At 36.0% G+C, this 21578-nt stretch overlaps 1 long non-coding RNA gene across 2 annotated transcripts in view; it reads right to left on the bottom strand.

The window, feature by feature from the left end:
- LOC106504490 overlaps positions 1-21578 on the bottom strand; it is a 517287-nt gene that overhangs the window by 43951 nt on the left and 451758 nt on the right. For both annotated transcript variants that reach the window (XR_002345962.1, XR_001297976.2), the window contains 2 exons: positions 5768-5837; positions 3948-4073 (listed from right to left, as the gene is read on the bottom strand). This is a non-coding gene — a long non-coding RNA (uncharacterized LOC106504490). The remainder of the gene's footprint in view (positions 1-3947; positions 4074-5767; positions 5838-21578) is intronic.

Raw genomic sequence — 21578 nt, 5'->3', positions numbered from 1 at the left:
CTTGCACCCCTAACATTTTACCAAGCACCAACTACTGTCTAGTCTGCCTTTTGCAGTGTTGCTCATGTCCACACCATCACAGCCATCCCCATGGCCTGCATCATTTCTCATCCCTGTGGCCGGTCTCTTTACCTTCCAGCCATATGTCCTAATTCTGCGAGTCATCCTCCTGAAACTCAGGCCAAGCCACATCACTCCATTTTATATCTTCAGTACTAAAGCATTCAAATGCTCAAAATATAAAAAAGCTTAATTTTTTTGTTTTTTATTGATTTTTTTCCTCAAATACATTTAACCATCACATTCTAGAGATTATTAGAGCCCTGTCTTATTGTTCTCCCATTTCCAAAAGGAAGATATTTCTCATCTTCACTTTCCCCGAGGAGAAAACTGAGCCTCACTGATATTCACAACAAGCCTGTGTCCTTGCAGCTGGTGAAGAGCAGGGCTGCCTGTCCCCACCATGCCCTTCCCTCTGTGACACCTCTCTGCTCATGGATTTGCTCGTAATATGGTAGTTTGTCTCAGAACTACCAGAAAAAATGACAAAAAAAGCCTCGCATGTTTACTTTAACTTCAGAGAGTCACCCTGAAATGTTTCTCTGATTATTGTCAAATGCTTTTTGAATGTGGTTCCCTTCTTGGAGACCAGCTCTCCTCAGGAGCAGGAATTATCCCCCTGAACTGGTGTGGGCACAGAAAATGTGCAACACATCTATCTGGATCCCTGCAGACATCCTTTCCAAAGAATACTTCATGTAGTTACATAGGACTCATAAATAGCCAATCAAATAAATAGCCAGTTCAGATCTCCATTCTTTGATGATTAAATTTGTAGAATTACAACATATTTGAGGATATGTTAGAGATAACACGTATTTTGTTGGACAAAGGATGAATTGAGAGTCTCTGGTCCAGATGGTCTGCTCTGCTGGAACCCACCTAATGACCCTCAAGGACAAAGTATGGACACATCCCATCTCCTGTGGGAGGTAATTCTGAGGATCAGTTAATTCAAACGATACTAGCAAAGATACATCTGTGTAGCACATGGATACCATATACCAATTTGACCCTTTGCTTTTCCATTGTATCCCCACATCCTATGATATTGGGGAGGAGATTCATGTTCAAGACCCACATCCACTCTCCAAAGTAATGTCCTTGAGTGGTTTTGCTTCATAAGGCCTGAGTACCACTTTCCTTTGAAATCAGAATAAGGATGGCTACTAGCATTTAACCAACATGAGTTACCTCTCACCAGAACTGGAAAAATGCACAAACTTACATTACAATGGTGGAAGGGAATAGGAATGCCATTTACTCAAGATTCCAAATAACATGCACAGTTTCACCGGGAGTAAGACTGATAGGGCCTGAATCTCTCCACCCCTCACTCCTAGGGGTCTTGCCACACCTGCCGCTACCTTTCTTCCTGCAACCACCATTAGAGAAAAAAAAAAAGCGATTAAAGCATAATGTCAAAATACATTTGGCTATGTCATAACCTCCGTGTAATAGGACACAATGTAAATTTAAATTACACAGTGTGCTTTAGTTGAGAAGACCAGAAGCATTGGGGGCACCCCTGAGTAATTAGCAGCTAATGCAATACAGGCAGCACACAGTAACTCTACCCTACTCAGCATTTATACTCACTCGGAGGGCAGCCCCTTTATGTAAATATAAAAAAAGATAATTACTACAGAAAAAAAAAAGCAGCAGGACTTGTTTATTGCAATGATGAGGAAGAGTGGGGTTTTAAATACACAAAACAGCCGGGCAGCGTTAGGCTACTTCAAAGAAGAACAATGTGAACCCGAGGCTCAGCCATTCCAAAATCCTTCCTTGCCCAGAACGCACCATAAATGAATACACGCAGCGACGAAGTTGCTGGAGCATATTTACAGAAGCTTTCCCTTATTTCTTCCTTAAACATAAACAAAAGTCACAGCACTGATTGGCTTCATCAACAGCATATGGAATAAATTATGCTTAATGACAGGCTTTAAGCTGCTTTGCCACCACTGGGCGTGGATGCTGCGCTTAACGGGAGTCATGTTTGCCAGCCCAGCAACCGGCTCCCCAATCCCTGTAATCGCGTAGATGAATGGGAGAGTGGACAGAGCAGCGAGACTGGCTAATTGAAAAGGGGGAGCACTTTACAAACACCATTACATGAAATGTGAGAAGTGTAACGTGGCAGGAAACAGGCAGCACCTGGTGTCAGCAGCTAATTGTGTTGTTTGGTGGCATGTGAGCCCAGGGCGCTCCTGTGAACCGGAGCTGTTCCCTTGCCTTGCAGGCGTCACATCTCTGACTCAGGCTTGGATTACAGGATGGACCAGTTGGGTGGCAGCATCCCCCAGGAGTCACGTTTCATTTAAACGAATGCATGTACAGATGACGTGTATTTACCTTACCCTCACAGGGCAGGGACAAGAGTCATTTTTTGTCACACAGAGATGTCTGGTTAGAAGAGGGAAAGTGAATTCAAGGAGTGCATTAGATTTTAGAATGTTTGAAAACAAATAAAATAAAGGAGAGAGGGATGGATGGAGGGAGTAAAGGAAAAAGGACCAAACAAACTAAAAAGAAAATGAGAGGGAAAAAAAATCAATCACAGAATGAATTCTGTATATAGGAAGATACTTTGTTTCAATTAAAGCTAGTTTTCCCAAAGACATGGTAATATCCATAAATGTCCCTCCTCCATCATTATTATTTTTACACATAAGAATCATAAATAAAGGTAAACTTCCTCAGCAGAAGTTAATTATATTTTCAGGGAATATTGGCCCTTGGTTACCCTAATATTTCTTTTATTTTAAAGTCTAATATAATACACGCAGGTCCCTGTTTATTCAGAATTCCTTATTGGAACATAAGCATTTAGTCAAAACTTTATATTTACAAAGAAAATGATCAATTTTAGAAGTAAAATGAATGAGGAGGTCCTGTCATGGCTCAGTGGTTAACAAATCTGACTAGGAACCATGAGGTTGCGGGTTCCATCCCTGGCCTTGCTCAGTGGGTTAAGGATCCGGCGTTGCCTTCAGCTGTGGTGTAGGTCGCAGACGCGGCTCGGATCTGGTGTTGCTGTGGCTCTGGCGTAGGCCAGCGGCTACAACTCTCATTGGACCCCTAGCCTGGGAACCTCCATATGCCGTGGGAGCGGCCCAAGAAATAGCAAAAAGACAAAAAAAAAAAAAAAAAAGTAAAATGAATGAAATGAGATATTTCATGTAGTCTTTAATTAGTAACAGCTCATGATTGGTGACAGGCATACTATAATTAATTAATAAAAGTCAAAGTATTTTTTTAAAAAATCAAATTTCAGATAAAGAATAACTTAAGAAATACAATTTGGCTAATCTTAACTTTCTAATAACTAGTATTCTGCAAATATTTTTGAAGAGCCCCAAAATTCTGGAGAGTTTATATTTAGATTTGAGTCTATGATATATGGTTAAATCTAAAGAGTTTCATTGGCTTATAAGCCATGTGTTTGAAAGATTAGTTTGGGAGTGAGAAAGTTCAAGTCAGAAGTCCCATTGGCAATATTTGCAAGCTGTGTGACTTTAATCATGTAGCTTAACCTCTCTGAGATTCAGTGCCTTAATCTGTAAATTATGAACAAAAATGCCCATTTTATAAGGTAGAATGAGGGCCAGAGAAAAGATGTATAAAGGGCTGAACACAAGTGCCTTTTGCACAATCAACATTCAGTTCTTTGCTTCTTAAATTAGAGGTAGAATTGGTATTTAGGACAAAACTGGTATATATCCTCTGTTTGTTTTTTTTTTTTAAAGACCTTTTTAAAATAACCCCAAAAGTACCCAATGCATTAATATATTCTTCTAAGCTTTAAGTAGCAAATATAAATGACCAACAATAACTCTTTGCCTCAAGATAATGTAAATTCCGTAAGCAGATATGAGACTTACCCCAAAGTGGATCTATATCGAGTGCTTATCCCCGGGGATATATCGTATACGTAACTGGACGCGTCTGTTACTGTTGTAATTGGGAACTGGGAAAGCCATCCTTGTGGAGAGAGAGCGCCAGGCTTTCTGCAATGTCAATGAGGTAGGATCAGGATGACATTTCCAGCATAATACTAGCCAATTAGATGTTGGAAATATGTATGCACTGCTTCGAACCACCTGTCATGTGCCTGGGTTCCTAATGGGGCACAGGAGGAGGTCACCAAAAAGAAAAGCAACAATCGGAGGGGGAAAAATTGTGAGTGTAAAGCTGAGTCTGGCTAAAAGCAGCAGCACTCAGGTAGAAAGTCCCAATGAAAATGCCTTTTGAAAAGTTTTAAGGAGAATTGCAATGGTTGCCCAAGCTCTGCATCAGTGCCCCCTATTTTGGAGAAAATTTTACAGATGCCCTACAAGCAGCTTAATGAAGAAATGCTATAAATCATCTCAGAGGCAACAAGAGGTACTAAAACTAGCCCCTTCCAATGGATACTGCCACCAAAAAAAAAAAAAAAAAAAAGCCTATGTTCTCCCAATGAGGTTTTTCAGAAATGAATTACCATTAAGTGCCAAGAAGAAAATTAGCTATGAGCTTTTAAATTTAAAATGATCCCCTTTTTAATTGTAAAACAGTGGCACTTAACTGCTATTGATCCTGCTGAGACACATTAGGGAACAGGGTCACCATAACTGTTAATATTCACTGCTTAGTGAAAGAGCATCAAAGGACATTTTAATGTCACAGACTTTCTCAGGGAGTTTTTAAAGAAGGTTTGAATCAGCTAGCCTATGAATGAAAAGGACATGAGGTAGACAAATGTAGAAACAAATGTGATAGCAATTTTCTGCTAATCAAATCATAACTCAAGATTGATTTTTTGGCAAAAGTTTATGTCATATAGATTTCCAAGGCTGGTCGACATTTAAAAGTCAGAGTATATATTTTCTATAGACTAGGACTTTTTAGATGATCGTCCAATAGGGAATGTTTGTTTATTTTTGAACATAAAAGTGTAAGAGAGTGTTTCCCTTCTGGGGAAGACCATGCATATTTCAGAGGTAAAGAGTGTGAAATGTCAACGGTATCTTATTCAAAACTCAAAGTCTATTCTACCTTTTTTGAAATGTTTATTGAATGAGACCATAAACCATAGGTGAGTCTTCAGTTTTTTAAAGATAGAAATTACATTTTAGAACACATTCAGAGGGGGTTTTCCTTCTCCTCTTGCCTGTATCCTGCAGTGAATTTGTGGCATTGTGGATTTCTAGAATGCCAAACTTTGCGAAGACAGAGAATTGAACAGAGATTAAAATTAAAGCCCCCATTCCCAAGCCTGCTCTTACATAAAAAAGAAATACTAAGAAGGTAAATTTAACATCATATTGGAGTTTTTTTATTTTAAAAACCTTTAGGCAATCTTTATTACTAATCAAAACATGTCTTTGCGTCTTTACAATTCTTGTTGCTCGCTATACCAAAGAACTCTTGCTAAAATAGCATTAGCATTATTTTGGTCCCTAGCTCAAAAATATGTCTTAATTGCCTACAGAAATCTTTTTTATTTTTCTGAATAAAATCTTTCAGGAATTACTAAGTAACAAGGAAATCAACAAAAGGACATAAGCGGTCTCTTTAGGCAGCTTAAATTCTTACTGTTTAAAAGAAGATATTTCGCTCTTTACGGCATCACTGAGGTGTTCTTGGGAGCATCGGGGAACTGATAGAAGACCACAGACCCACAAAATGTATTCATTCTTAGATTCGCAGACTAGATATTTACCAAATACATATTCTCTGGGCATCACTCTGGAAACCAAGGAAACTCCCCAGGGCTTTAAGGAAGTCACAACCTTAGGAAGAGAAAGATAACAAGAAAATTTGATGTGAAAAGTGCCTTAATAAAGTTCTGTTCAGAGCACTATGAGAAAGTAGAGGCTGTGCGTCTATCTGGGATTGAAGAGGTGAGAAACATGTTCCCAAGGGCATGATTCCCATGGGCTGAATTCTAAGAGTGAATTGATGTTGGCCCAATGAAGTCTTAGTCTTAAGACATCTTGAGCAGGAAGAAAATAAAATTAAAAATGCAAATAGTGGGCATGTGAATGGCAGGAAAACAGCAAGGGCAATGGAAGCCAAACCACATAATGCTAAGGAGTGTGAATTTTATTCTATAAAATAATCTAGGTCTTTGTGAAGAAATCTCAACAGGTAAACGATGTGATTAGAATTGCTATTAGTATTATTACTTACACTTCCAATGACATGGACATGAACTGAAAGGGATAAGCTGGGTTGGAGGCAAGAGACCAAAGTTGGGATGTCTTCATCCCATTGTGAAATGGTAAAAGACTTAATTATGGAAGGTGCTTTAGAGATGGAAAGAAGTGTGGTCTTGGTGATTACGTGGAATTGGAAAGAAAGGAGTTGGGCATGTCAAGAGTGTCTATTGAATTTCTAACTTGGATGACCATGTGAATGACCTACACTTCAACCATACACTGTAGTTAGGTTTCCTGAATGATTCCACTATCTATGGTGACCTGAAATATCAGGAGAGCCTTACTTAGGATACACATGAGTCTCATTTGGGGCTTACAGAGGTTATTATCAAAGTGTATGTGTCCACCAGGCAATTGAATATGTTGGTCTATAACTCAGAAGACAGATTATATAGGAAGACATCCTAACTCTAGAGGTCCTGAGATGGGCTTCAGGAGCCTCTCAGCTTTTTAAAATTCTTACAAGATTGTTTATTCTCATAGCTACATTAATATGGGAAAATTCATCATATAAAATAGATTTCCAATGGGGTCAATAATCAAAGAACTACCTATATAGACAGTAAAGGAGACTCAAATGTGACAGTCTAAGCATTATCAATGTTTATGATATTGGAGTTGGCCTAAAATGTGAGGACATCCATAATTTTTCTCCATTTCTATTTCTAAACCTGTGCTGTTTTACCAAATCCCTCTTCTCTGGGGAAATAGTTTTACTGCTTTCCAAGGAACCCATGTTCTTTCCTTCCTCCAAATATTACCTTCTTGACCACCTGTTAATTTCTTACTGCATGTCCTAATCTCACTCTACTTAAAGATACAATTTGTGAAGTTTATGGTTATTTTCCTTTCATCAACCCGAAGAACCCCCTCCCTCCTCTAAATTTCAGCCAGCCTCTTGTCCATAGGTTTCATTTTGCCCTTACAACATACCTAGCACTTAATAATGTTTCAAAATAAATACATAAATTTTACCTTGAGAAAGCTCTTGATCTGATTTTGTGTGGTTCCTTAATGATCTGTGTAAATGTATGTATATATGTGTACATTTGTGTATATATTCAAAATATTTGCTATATTCTACCTACCACCTAGACTAAAAAAATCATTGAGGGCAATGTCTATATTACATTTCTTTTTTTTTCATTTTATATAAAAATTAACATTATTTTTTTTTACTTTTCTTTTATTATTATTATTATTTAATAGTTATTTCCCCACTACAATTTTTTTTCTACTATCCAGTATGGTGACCGAGTTACACATACATATACACATTGTATTTTTGCACATTATCATGCTCCATCATAAGTGACTAGACATAGTTCCCAGTGCTGCACAGCGATCTCATTGCTAATCCATTCCAAAGGCAATCATTTGTATCTATTAACCCCAAGCTCCCCAACCACCCAACTCTCTCCTCTTCCCCCTTGGCAACCATAAGTCTATCCTCCAAGTCCATGATCTTCTTTTCTGTGGAAAGGTTCATTTGTGCCTTATATTAGATTCCAGATATAAGTGATATCACATGGTATTTGTCTTTCTCTTTCTGACTTATTTCACTCAGGATGAGAGTCTCTAGTTCCATCCATGTTGCTGCAAATGGCATTATTTCATTCTTTTTTATGGCTAAGTAGTATTCCATTGTGTGTGTGTGTGTGTGTGTGTGTGTGTGTGTGTGTGTGTGTGTGTGTGTTTATACACCACACCTTCCTAATGCAATCATCTGTTGATGGACATTTGGGTTGTTTCCATGTCTTGGCTATTGTGAATAGAGCTGCAATGAACATGCAGGTGCATATATCTTTTTTAAGGAAAGTTTTGTGCAGATATATGCCCAAGAGTGGGATTACTGGGTCATATGGTAGTTCTGTGTATAGATTTCTAAGGTATCTCTATACTGATCTCATATATTACCTTTAAGTATAATTTGGAACACATAGTAAATATTTACAAGGTAAGAGATCATAAGAATAAAGAAAAGGATGAAGGGAAATAGGGAGCACACCAAATTCAGTAGAAAGTGTTGCAAGCCGAGATTTGGAAAAGGAAGTACCAATTTTGTCTCATCCATTTTTAAAATATTTGACCTCTAAAATGAATAAAAATTTGTCTCCCTTATTTATAACATGAAAATGTTGGGAAAATTAAATTATATAAATCCTTTTAATAATATACAAATATATTTTATAAAGTGTACTTAAGATAAACATATTGTATGTGGAACAAAGAAGAATTCCTATTAATAAATATATATTAATTAATCATAGGAAATTTTAATGATAGTTCATAATATTTTTATTTTGTTTCCTAAGTGTAGTTTTAAATGATTATATTATTTTTTAATAATGAAATTAGTTGAATGATTTTTTCAATTGATTCCAATTCCAAATGAAACAAATGTGAACAGAGTAAAACATTTAGCAAAATCTAAACAACTAAGCTACTAAATTTGTGGAAGCAGTTAATAATTCTAGCCAGGATGAGTTAAAAATCATCATCCCTTAATTCTGGTGGTAATAAACCATTTTTAGAAGAAGTTAAATGTAAGTGTATAACAATTTACATAGAAAGACTATTTCTAGAAATAGATCAAAAATACATTCATGATAAAGCAACATAATTTTTTGAAAGAAATAAACTAAATTTAGAGACTGTGCCAAGTATTATTCTAGAATAAGAATTTTTTTTTTTTTTTTTTTTTTTTTTTTGTCTTTTCTAGGGCCGCACACATGGCATATGGAGGTTCCCAGGCTAGGGGGCGTAATCAGTGCTGTAGCTGCCAGCCTATGCCAGAGCCGCAAGAATGCCAGATCTGAGCCACGTCAGTGAACTACACCACAGCTGAAGGCAACGCCAGAGCCTTAACCCACTGAGCAAGGCCAGGGATCGAACCCACAACGTCATGGTTCCTGGTTGGATTTGTTAACCACTAAGCCATGACAGGAACTCCAAGAATATTTACTTTTAAAAAAGATTTTTAATTTTTATTTTATATAACAGTTTGTATTAGAATATGTATTAAATACTCATAAACCAGGACATGACTTTACATATATGTCTGCACATCTGTGATCAGTGCTCTGTTCTTCAGTTAATCAATACTCAGAGCCTTTGCAATAAGTGCATCAAAGGGATTGATCAAAATATTTATTTTCCATATTTTTTCTGTATCTTTTATTCAAAATTTGAGTCCATGGAGCCTTGCTTCTTGATAACTTTTCCAGAAACAAAGTAATTTTTTTTTCACACATATGTGAAATAAGTCACTAAATTTGGGATGGTTAAAAAAAGGTGTCAGGAAGGAAGAGGGTAAGAACAATGTGAAGATTAGAGCAGGAAGAGGTGTTTTTTGAATGATCTCTTCGGAGTGATTACAGAAGCAGATTCTAATTAAGTCCCATTCTCAGAGTTGTAGATTAGTAGAGAAGGGGCCTGAGGGCCTGTTTGATGTGAGAGAGAGACAGACAGTGAGGAATGTTCCCACCATGCCCTGGAGCCATGAACCTGAAACTACACACATCCCCTGTCCTTGCCTTCATGGCCATGACAAGACTGCAGATTCCAACACATATACATTTTGAGGGGACTTCTCAAGGAAAGAAAAAAAAAAATGAATTACAAATACAAAATTAGTTATGATTAGAAATATTCATTTAGAATAAGAAAATACATTAGAGGTTTTTGAGACTTGGAAATTCAAGTCAATTTTTCTGTGGTCACCTTAGGAGTTTGCTGAAATGCTTACAGACAATGGTTCCAAAGGCAAGGTGGCTTTTCCTCACCTGATTAAGTCTCAACCCAGCACCTCCCAGTGCTCACAGGGACCCACTCATAGGACCCAAGGAGCTTAAGCTTTGTGGTCTTGGCAAGAACTCTGCCTCTGGCACAAAGAATCCATAAGAAGCCATTGGCTCCACATTCCATTCGCCCCATGTAAGAGACTCAGACAATGCTCTGCGAAAAAGGCATCTGTACTTTGAAACACCGGTTTCCCAGCAAAGAAAAAACATTGTTATGAAATGGACAGTGAGCTTGTAATTGTTCCTACAGCTTGACTGCCTTACTTTGTACCTGTCACAATTCCTGTGAAGACAAGTTTCAGGCCTGTGTGCACAATATGGTAGGTATGTCCCCACCAGCCCACAACTTGGAGCTCAGGCTGCCAACATTACAGATGAAATTACTCCAAACCCAGCAGCCTGCACTGTTTAGTAATCACAGGGCTGTTATAGGCCTCATCATGGAGTTTCAGATGTGAGGATATAAATTGATTGGTCTGAACCTATGCCAACTGTTGATGAGAGTTAAGAAGTCACAACACCTCTCTGTCTGTTCTGACACTCTGACAGGTCAATAACATTGAATTTGCACTTCAGAAGTAGAGCATTATTTAAAAAAAAAATAATCCAGTTGCTTTGGTAGCTGACAGACAAGAGTGTCAAAGAATGTGATAAGGGTGTGAACTGTCTATTGCAGCCTCCTAAACAGGAAGAATGGAGCATCTCAGAGTGGAAAGGTTCAGAAAGCTCACCTTGCATTTAAGTGGAAGGACAAGACAAAAGAAGGCCAGAAAGATAGTAGTAATGGGATGCAGAATATCAGAATCCAAGTAGTCTAGCGGAAATAGGGTTTTCGGATATAACAGAGGACATTAATTTACCTTCCAAATTCGATATACATTTATAACTTTTTTAGTGTAAGTGTATCCCAAATGTTGCATGGGATATATTTATACTAAAAAAAAAAAAAAAAAAAAAAACCTACTTCTTATGTATCTGAAATTTAAATTACCTCAAGTCCTATATTTTTATTTGCTAAATCTGAAAATACTAGCTAGAAATCCAAATAAATGGGAAACTAAATTAGTCAGGATCATTCAGTACTAGGAAATAGAAAACAATGCCAACTACTTAAAGGAAAAATGAAAATAAATGTTGTACAAATATATGGTCAAATGATTTTTTGTAATGGGGGAGATAGATTTGGACAAGGAAAAGGGGCTAGAATACCTGGATATTTTATGGAAAAGATAAAATTTAATCCCTATCATACATCATGCACAATAAATTAACTTGAAATAGATCACATACCTAAATGTAAATGTTAAAACTATAAGGCCTCCAAAAGACATAGAAGAATTTCTTTGCAACAGGAGGGAGGCAGAGATTTCTTAGGACACAAAAAAGGAACTAAGTATGAAGGAAAAACTGATAAATTGTTGTCTTAGATTGAGTTCCCTAAAGGCAGAGCTTGAGAGAGGGCCTCTTGTGTGAGTCATTTATTGAGTGAGTGCTTGCAAGTGACATCTCTAAGGGAGTAAAGAAAGCAAGATAGGGTAGTGGAGGAAGTACAGCAAGGAAGCAGGATTAGCTCCAGCCCAACATTTGTCTAATCCCACAAGGAGCTGCAGGACACAAATGTCTCCTCTGTGTTGTCCAACATGGAGGTCAGGGGACAGGCACTTTTTACTTCAATAACAGCCTGTCATTTGTCTAAGCCACTTCAGAAGAGAGCATGGCATCCTAGTTATTTCTAGATGAGATGGTGCTTCTTGGCTGCAAATAATTCTCCTGAGAAGCCTATTTCCTTAAGCCTTTAGCAAGTGACAGTCACCCTTAGCTGGGAATGGGTCTATAAACATTGGGCACCATCAAATTTAGAAACTTCCAACTATTGAAAGATGTCAGTAAAAAAATGAAGAGTCAAGTCAAGTATTAGAAGAAAATATTTACAACTCATACGTCTGACAAAGGACTTATATCCAGAATGTATAAAAAATTCCTACAAACCAATACAAACTATCCATGTTTTAAAAAAGAGTAAAGATCCTGAAGATAGAAAATCCTAAAGATTCCATGAAGGCAGCTTTAGAATTAATAAATGTATCAAAGCAGCAAGATACAAAATCAACATACTAAAATCAGTTGCATTTCTATACACTGAAAATGAACAATCTAAAAAGGAAATTATGAAAACAATTTCATTTACTATAGCATTAAACTAATAAAATACTTAGGAATGTGCTTAGACAAAGAGGTGAAAGACTTGCACAATGAAAACTACAAAACATTGCTGAAAGAAATGAAAGAAAATAAAAATAGAAATACGAATTATGTTTATGAATTGGAAGATGATATTGCTAAGATATCAATACAACACAAAGCAATCTACAGATACAATATAACCCTAACAAAATCCCAGTTCATTTTGCAAAAATAGGAAAACCCATCCTAAAATTCATATGGAATCTCAAGGAATCTCAGATAATCAAAATATTCTTGAAAAAGAAAAACAAAGCTGGAGAATTCACAATTCTTGATTTCAAAACTTACTGTAAAAATATGATAATCAAAACATTGTGGTACTGTCATAAAGACAGACACACGGATCAATGGAATAGAATAGAAACCCCAGAAATGAACACTTGTATTTGTTACCAAGTGATTTTTGACAAGGGTGCAAAGACCATTCAATGGAGAAAGGACAGTCTTTTCAACAAATGATTCTGAGAAAACTGGATATTCACATATAAAAAATAAAGTTGCACCTTTACCTAAAGCCATATACAAAAGTCAACTCAAATTGGATGAAAGATTTACATGAAGACTGCAAATTATAAAACTCAGAAGAAAACGAGGAAAAATCTTCATAATATTGGATTTGACAATGATTTCTTAGATTTGATACCAAAGGCACTGACATCAATAACAACAACAACAGCAACAAAAACAAATTAACGAGATTTCATTAAAATTAAAAATCTTTGTAGGAGTTCCCATCATGGCACAGTGGAAACGAATCTGACTAGGAACCATGAGGTTGCAGGTTCAATCCCTGGCCTTGCTCAGTGGGTTAAGGATTCCATGTTGCCATGAGTTGTGGTGTAGGTCGCATATGCTACATGTAAAAGAATGAAATCAGAACATTCTTTAACACCATACACAAAAATAAATTTAAAATGGATTAAAGACCTAAACATAAGACTGGATATTATAAAACTCATAGAGGAAAACATATGCAGAACACTCTTTGACATAAATCACAACAATTCATTACTTTATTCACCTAATAGAGTAATGAAAACAAAAACAAAAATAAACAAATGGGACCTAATTAAGCCTTTGCTCAGGAAAAGAAACATTAAAAAAAAAAAAAAAAAAGACAACACACACTATAGGAGAAAATCCTTTGCAAATGAAGTGACTGACAAGGGACTTATCTCCAAAATATACAAACATCTCATACACCTTTATACCAAAAGCAAACAGTGCAATTAAAAAATGGCCAGGGACTTCCCATTATGGCTCAGTAGCTTAAAAATCCTACTACAGCAACTTGGATCACTGTGGAGGTGTGGTTTCCATTCCCAGGCCAGTGAAGTGGGTTAAATAAAGGATCTGGCATTGCTGCAGCTCTGGAGTACTCCACAGCTATGGCTCAGATTCAATTCCTGGCCCAGGAACCTCCATATGCCATGAGTGTAGCTATTAAAATAAAGTCAGAAGATCTAAACAGACATTTTTTCAAAGAAGACAGACAAATGGCCTAAAAGCACATGAAAAGATGTTCAACATCACTAATTATTAGAGAAATGCAAATAAAAACTACTATGAGGTATTGCCTCACACCAGTCAGAATGGCCCTCATCAAAACACCTACAAACAATAAATGCTAAAGAGAGTATAGAGAAAAGAGACCCTCCTACCCTGTTGGTGGAAATGTAAGCTGATGCAACTACTATGAAGTACTGCATGGAGGTTCTTAAAAAACTAAACGTAGAACTATCATATGCTCCAGCAATATCACTTCTGGGCATGTATCTGGAGAAAACCATGATTTGAAAACATACATGCACCCTGCTGTTCATCACAGCACTATTTACAATAGCCAAGACATGAAAACATCCTAAATACCCATCAACAAAGAACTGGATAAACAAGATGTGGTACCCATTAAAAAAGAACAAAATAATGCCATTTGAAGCAACATGGATGAACCTAGAAATTATCATACTAAGTGAAGTAAGTCAGAGAAAGAAAAATATCATATGAGATCACTAATACATGCAATCTAATAAAAATTGTACAAAAGAACATACAAAAGGTAGCAGTTTCAACAATTTTGAAACCAAATTTGTACTTTTTTATAATGGGAAACATGGTGGTGGAGAGTAAGTTAGAGGGTTGAGATTGAAATATACACACTAATATATATATAGAATAGAGGAAGAACAGACAAAGCCTGAAGTTAATAGAAAGAAAGAAATTATACAGATCAGAGCAGAAATAAAAGTAATGCAGACAAAGAAAAAAATAGAGAAGATAAATGAAACAAAAAGCTCAAGAAAATTGATACTTTTAGCTAGATTCATCAAGAAAAAAATGGAGAAGGCTAAAATCAATAAAATTAGAAATGAAAAATGAGAAGTTACTTTTGATACCACAGAAATACAAAAGATAATAAGGAATGCTACAAGCAACTACATGTCAATAAAATGGACAAACTAGAAAAAAATGTAAAGATTACTACAAAATACAAAAGATAATAAGGAATACTACAAGCAACTACATGTCAATAAAATAGACAAACTAGAAAAAAAAATGTAAAGATTACTACAAAGGTTGTACAAAGGTACAACCTTCCAAGACTGAATCAGGAAGAAACAGAAACTATGTATAGGCAATCACAAGTTCTGAAATCGAAACTGTGCTTTTAAGATTTCCAAAAAAAAAAAAATAGTCCAGGGCCATAGCAAACACTAGAAGTGTTAACACCTATTCTGCTGAAAGTCTTCCAAAATTTGCAGAGGGATACTCTGAGCTCATTCTATGGGGCCACCATCATCCTGATATCAAAACCAGACAAAGACAACATGAAAAAAGAAAATTACAGGTCAATATAACTTATGAATATAGATGCAAAAATCCTCAACAAAATACTAGCAAAAGTATTTTAAAAGGATCCAAAAATATATAAAAAGGATCATATACCAAGATCGAGTGGGATTTAGCCCAAGGATGAAAGGATTCTTCAATATCCACAAATTAATGTGATACATCACATTAACAAATTGAAGATTAAAAACCATATGATCAACTAAAAAAGATGCAGATAAAGCTTTTGACAAAATTCAACACCCATTTATTATAAAAACTCTCCAGAAAGTGGACATAAAGGAAAACTAACTCAACATAATAAAAGCCGTATATGACAAACCCACAACTAACATTCTCAACAGTGAAAAACTGAAAGAATTTCTGCTAAGATCAAGAACAAGATAAGGGTGTTCAACACTTTCACCACTGTCATTCAACATAGTTTTGGAAGTCCTGCCATGGCAATAGCAGAAGAAAAAGAAATAAAAGGAATCCATATTGAAAAAGAAAAAAGTAAAACTGTCACTGTTTGCAGATGACATAGAAAATCCTAAAGATGCTACAAGAAAATTATTAGAGGTCATTAATGAATTTTGTAAAGTTCCAGGATACAAAATTAATACACAGAAATTGATTGCATTTTTATACATGAAAAATAAAAGATCAGTAAGAGAAACTCAGGAAACAATCCCATTTACAATTACATCAAAAAGAATAAAATACCTAGTAACAAACCTACCTAAAGAGACAAAAGATCCATAGTCTGAGAACTTAAGACAGTGATCTAAGAAATCAAAAATGACACAAGCAGATGGTAAGATATATACCATGCTCTTGGATTGGAAGAATCAATATTGTCAAAATGACTATACTACCCAAGGCAATCTACATATTCAATGCAATCCCTATTAAGTTACCAGTGAAATTCTTCACAGAACTAGAACAAGATATTTTAAAATTTGTATGGAAACGCAAAAGACACTGAAGAGCCAAAGCAATATTTTTTTGTTGTTGTTGTTGTTGTTGTTGCTATTTCTTGGGCCCCTCCCACAGCATATGGAGGTTCCCAGGCTAGGGGTTGAGTCGGAGCTGTAGCCACCGGCCTACGCCAGAGCCACAGCAATGCAGGATCCGAGCTGCATCTGCAACCTACACCACAGCTCACGGCAACGCCGGATCGTTAACCCACTGAGCAAGGGCACGGACCGAACCCGCAACCTCATGGTTCCTAGTCGGATTCGTTAACCACTGCGCCACGACGGGAACTCCCCAAAGCAATATTGAAAAACAAAAACAGAACTGGATAAATCACTGACGTACTAACTTCAAACCATACTACAAAGCAACAGTAATCAAAACAGTATGGTTATGGTACTGGCACAAAACCAGAAATATAGATCAGTGGAACAGAATAAAAAGCCTAGAAATAAACACAAGTACCTATGGTCAACTAATCTATGATAAAGGGAGAAAGCGGAGAAAAGACAATCTCTTCAATAAGTGGTTCTGAGAAAACGTCACAACTATATGTAAAAGAATGAAATTAGAATATTCTGTAACACCATACACAAAAATAAACTCGAAATAGATTAAAGGCCTAAATGTAAGGCCAGATAACTATAAAACTCTTGGAGGAAAACATAGACAAAACACTCTTTGACATAAATTGCAACAATATCTTGATTGTCCCGACTCTTAAAATAATGACAATAAAAACAAAAATAAACAAATGTGACCTAATTAAACTTAAAAACTTTTGCCCATCAAAGGAAACCATAAAATAAAAATAACCCTTAGAATGGGAGAAAATCTTTGCAAACAAAGCAACCACCAAGAGATTAATCTCCAAAATATGCAAACATTTCATGGAGTTTTATATCAAAAACACAAAAAAACCCAATCAAAAATGGGCAGAAGATCTAAATAGGTATTTATACAAAGAAGACATACAGATGGCCAAAAAACACATAAAAAGATACTCAACATCACAAATTATTAGACAAGGGAAGTTAAAGCTACAATGAGGTATCACCTCACACCAATCAGAATGACTATCATAAAAAATATATAAACGATAAAAGCTAGAGTATGGATAAAAGGGAACCCTACTGAACTGTTGTTGAACATAAATTGGAGGACAGTATGGAGGGTCCTTAAAAAACTAAATAAAGAACTGTTGTATGATCCAGCAATTCTACTCCTGGGCATATACCCAGAGAAAACTGTAATTTGAAAAAACACATGCACCCCAGTGTTTACTGCAGTGCTATTTACAATAGCCAAGATATGGAAGCAATTTAAATATCCATTTACAGAGAAATGGATAAAGAAGATGTGATACATAGACAATGGAATGTTATTAAATAATAAAAAAATGAAATAATGCCATTTGTAATAACATGGTATGTTACCTAGAGATCTCTATGTTACCTAGAGATTATCATACTGAGTGAGGTAAGTCAGACAGAAAAAGACAAATATATTCACTTATGTGGAATCTGATAAAAATGATACAAAAGGGCTTATTTAAAAAAAATAAACTTTCAGATTCCAAAACCTATCTTATAGTTACTGTAGGTAAAACCATTGTGGGGAGAGAAGAAGGAATTGGGAGGATGGAAACAATCTATACACACTACTGTTTAAGATAGAAGATTATCAAGAACAAACTGTATAGCACAGGAAAATCTATTCAGTAGTTTGTACTAATCTATATGAAACGAAAAGAATGGATATATTTATATGTATGACTGCTTCCCTTTGCTGTACACCTGAAACTAATACAACATTGCATATCAACTATACTCCAATAAAATAAAATATTTAAAAAATTGAAAAAAAATTAAAATAAGTAACAAGGACCTGCTCTATAGTAGAGGGTAGTCTACTCAATACTGTGTAATAACCTATATGGGAAAAGAATCTGAAAAGGAATAGATATACATATAGGTATAACTGATTTACTTTGCTGTACACCTGAAATTAACACATCTTTGTAAGTCAGCTATACTCCAATACCAAATATATTGGAGAGGTAAACATGGAGGTACTTACCAATCATACCTATTTACCTGACTTCCCTGTCTATATTTCTGACCCTCAGATGTCCATGCTCTATGAATTTATGCAAGAACATGTATCCATCTAGAGAACTTATAGAGTGAATAATTCATAACATTAAGGAATTATTTCATTTTGCATTGGAGTTGATATGAAAGATGCTATGCGATTTAAAATGCATGTTAGGGAAGCTCCCTGGTGGCTTACTGGGTTAAGGATCCAGTGTTGTCCCTCTTGTGGCTCAGGTCACAGCCAAAGTGTGGTTTGGATCCCTGGCCCAGGAACTTTTGTAAGCAGTGGGCACTGCCCAAAACAAAAAATATACACATTAGGGGGAAAAGGATCCTGCAAAGATGTTGGAATACCAGGAATCTATTTCTCTACCCAGACAACAATCACACTCGCAGAATATATCTGATGTAACTATTTTGGAACTCTGGATTCTCTTGAAGGTTTGCAACTATCAGGGGAAGACTTGGGCAGTAAATTTCAGCTCCTAGTACAGGAAATGAAAGACAAAAGAACTATAAGGTATACAGAAAATAAATAATGGAATAATAGAAGTCCACACTTATCAATAATTACCTTAAATGTAAATGGATTAAGTTCTCTCATCAAAAGACAGAGACTGGCAGTAAGCAAAAAAATACCATGACCCAATTATACGCTGTCTAAAAGAGATTCACTTTATATACAAAGACACTAATATATGGAAAGTGCAAGGATGGAAAATGATACTCCATGCAAAGAGTAACCAAAAGAAAGCAGGATATCACAATACTAATATCAGACAAATTAGAATTTAAATCACAAATTTGTTTTAATGAGTGAAAGTTTCTGTTTTGCAAAATGAAGAGAGTTCTGGAAATGGATGGTGGTGACGGTTGCACAACACTATGATGATATCTAATATCACTGAAATATACACTTTAAAAACACTTGAGATAATACACTTAATGGTATGTATATTTTACCAGAAAAAAATTAAGAAAAAAATGGTATAACACATTTGTAAAATGGTAATTTCTAATAAATATAAACATATACTTATTCCAAGAAACAGAAATTGAACTACTAGGTATTTACTTTACTCCCCAATTTAAAATATATGGCCACACACACAGACACAAAAAAAAAAAACTTGTACCAGGGTATTAAAATGTTTATATAATGAGCCTTTTGTTTGTAAAATCCAAAATCCAGAAATAACCCAATATCAATCAACAGGGGAATGTATAAACAATTCTTAGCATATTGATACCATAAATTAAAAGTCAGCAATAAAAGAAACTAACTACTGTTACCTACAGCAACACAGATGTGCCTTGAAAACATGCTGAATGAAGGAAGAAAAAGATGAAAGAGAGCCCGCTCGGTAATTCCACTACATCAACTTGAAGAACAGTCAAAACTCATCTAACATGAATGGAATTAGAGACTCTCATACTGAGTGAAGTAAGTCAGAAAGACAAAGACAAATACCATAGGATATCACTCACATCTGGAATCTAACATACGGCACAAATGAACCTTTCTACAGAAAAGAAAATCATGAACTTGGAGGATAGACTTATGGTTGCCAAGGGGGAGTGGGAGGGAGTGGGATCGATAGGGAGCTTGGGGTTAATAGATGCAAACTATTGCTTTTGGAATGGATTAGCAATGAGATCCTGCTGTGTAACACTGGGAACTATGTCTAGTCACTTATGATGGAGCATGATAATGTGAGAAAAAAGAATGTATACGTGTATGTGTAACTGGGTCACCATACTGTACAGGAGAAAAAAAATTGTATTGGGGAAATAATAATAAAAAATTTAGGAAAAACTCATCTGAGACACAGAAATCAGAACAATGGTTGCTTCTAGGGTGAAACATGGGAACTGACATGAAAGGGTCAAGCAGGAATTTTATAGGGTTATAGGAATATTTTCGTTTTGAAAGGGATAGTGGGTTACAAAAATATATACATTTTCTAAAATGCATCAAGTCATGCACTCAATGTCTGCGTGTTTTATATTATAACGTAAATGATGCCTCAATAATTTGTGTTAGTTTATGTAGCTAAAATGCCATGGGCTAAATGAGTTTTAGGGCCATCTGAATACTGGAGCTTAGGCAAGGTCATTGGCTCTTTCTCTCTCTTGCTCTCTTTCTCCTTTTCCTCTTCTTTTCCCCATTTCCTCTACTTGCCTCTTCCTGACTGCTTGCCTGTATTCTGGATAGTCTTACTCCACATAGCCACAAGAAAGTTCCCACCATGCCCTCAGGAATCCTTAACTGGCTCGCAATGCTAAAATCACCCCAGGATTAAAATGCCATATTGGCTGAATTTATTCACATAAGAGAAGAAACTTGATACAATGTTTATTTTAACTGCTTCTGAGCCAATTGGCTGGCCTGATGAAGCCATTCTGGGCACACCAAACCTCAGAGTGAACACTGGTTATAGATTCTCTGATCTAGGCAGGTAAATTACCCATTTGGAGATTGCCTTTGGCCAGTTGAAGAGAATACTTAGAATGGCTCATTTATCTGGACATTTATTGCTGTTTTTATAAAAGTCATGATAGGTCTTAAATACATCACAGTCAGGCATTCTGAGACAGAGACATTATTGATTTTGCTCTCTGAAGGGGTCACATTGAGAAAATAGAATCAGGTCTGAGCGGGAAAGAGGATGGCTCTGAGCTTCATCTCAGATATAACCCTGCTACATAACCAAAAATAAACCTTTATCTTTCACACAACTCTGTTTACAAATTTGGTTTGACTTCTACATGCTTCTCTTCCTGTAAAAGTTCAATAAGACTTTCTAGAAATCAATTGCTCCACAGTACCCAAATAAAATTGTCAGATAATTTTCTTCCTGGACCTTTGGCCAGCTAGGGATAGGCCCTTTATTTTTTCCTACATCCTTTTTTAAATCTAAAAGCTAATTTTCTTCTTGTATTCCCTAACTTAGGAAAATTCACTTCCTTAGGTTCCTTGTTTGACTTCTTTTCCTCCCATCTTCTATATTTCACTTCGGAGGTCTGAAAGATTTTGGATACAGTCTCCCACTAGGCTTTGTCTAACTATACCCCACAAATTTGTTTTGTAAATAAGGTTTTATTGGAGTATATCCTCCTCCACTTCTTTACATATTGTCTATGGCTTCTTTCATGTAAAAAATGGCAGAAATTAATGGTTGGAAGGATAAAGTACAGCCCACAGTCCTAAAATATTTCCTACCTGGGCTTACCCAGAAGTTGACCCACCTCAGACCTACATCCTCACCTTCTCATGCTTCCCTCCACAACGCTAGATCTCAAACATTCTTCTTGGAATAGAATGACGTATCAGGAGCTTAACAGAAAAACTAAGTCATGTG

The sequence above is a fragment of the Sus scrofa genome, chromosome 7 (assembly GCF_000003025.6).
Source record: "Sus scrofa isolate TJ Tabasco breed Duroc chromosome 7, Sscrofa11.1, whole genome shotgun sequence".
Classification (NCBI taxonomy): Eukaryota; Metazoa; Chordata; class Mammalia; order Artiodactyla; family Suidae; genus Sus; species Sus scrofa.
The sequence above is the reverse complement of the archived record's forward strand: the minus strand, read 5'-3'. Positions and strand labels throughout refer to the sequence as shown.